This window comes from Octodon degus, unplaced genomic scaffold, assembly GCF_000260255.1.
Source record: "Octodon degus isolate 3935 unplaced genomic scaffold, OctDeg1.0 scaffold00178, whole genome shotgun sequence".
In the NCBI taxonomy this organism is placed as follows: domain Eukaryota; kingdom Metazoa; phylum Chordata; class Mammalia; order Rodentia; family Octodontidae; genus Octodon; species Octodon degus.
In genome coordinates, this window is record NW_004524754.1 from 3,357,852 (window position 1) to 3,358,431 (window position 580).

The following is a 580-nucleotide window of genomic DNA, read 5'->3' on the forward strand; positions in this document are numbered from 1 at the left end:
GTACCAAACAAAAATCAGTGTCATTAAGTTGTTTCTTTTGGGCCGGGGAGATGGCTCAGTGGAATAAGCACTTCACTGGCAAGCGCAGGGGCGGCAGTTCAACCCCCGGTTCCACAAAAAAAAAAGTTGTTTCTTTTGTTAGTCTAATTTTAATTCAGTCAAGGTAATGTCTTATGCATAACAATATTAAAAATATTATAAACCTTCTGATAATATTACAAAACTTCCAATAAATTAGTTGTATTTTAAAATATTTTTATTCTTAGATGTTGCTTACTGATGCCCAAATATCAATATCTGAGTCTTTCTTTTGGGCCAGGTAAATTCTTTCTTTATTCCTTTTATTTTATTGGTACATTTTAAGTATACACAGTGATGACATTCACCACAGGGAATCTCTACCTGTTCAAGGTAGATCTTGCTGCTTCTTTTTTCCCCACACCCTTCAGCCCCTCTTCCCCTCTTTATTTCAAAAGCTTTGTTTCCATTTTTCTTCTTTTTTTTTCTTGTCCCTTCTTTGCTCCCCATGCCTATTCCCCTTCTCATTTGAGCATTTTCTTCCCATTTCTCAGTATCTATT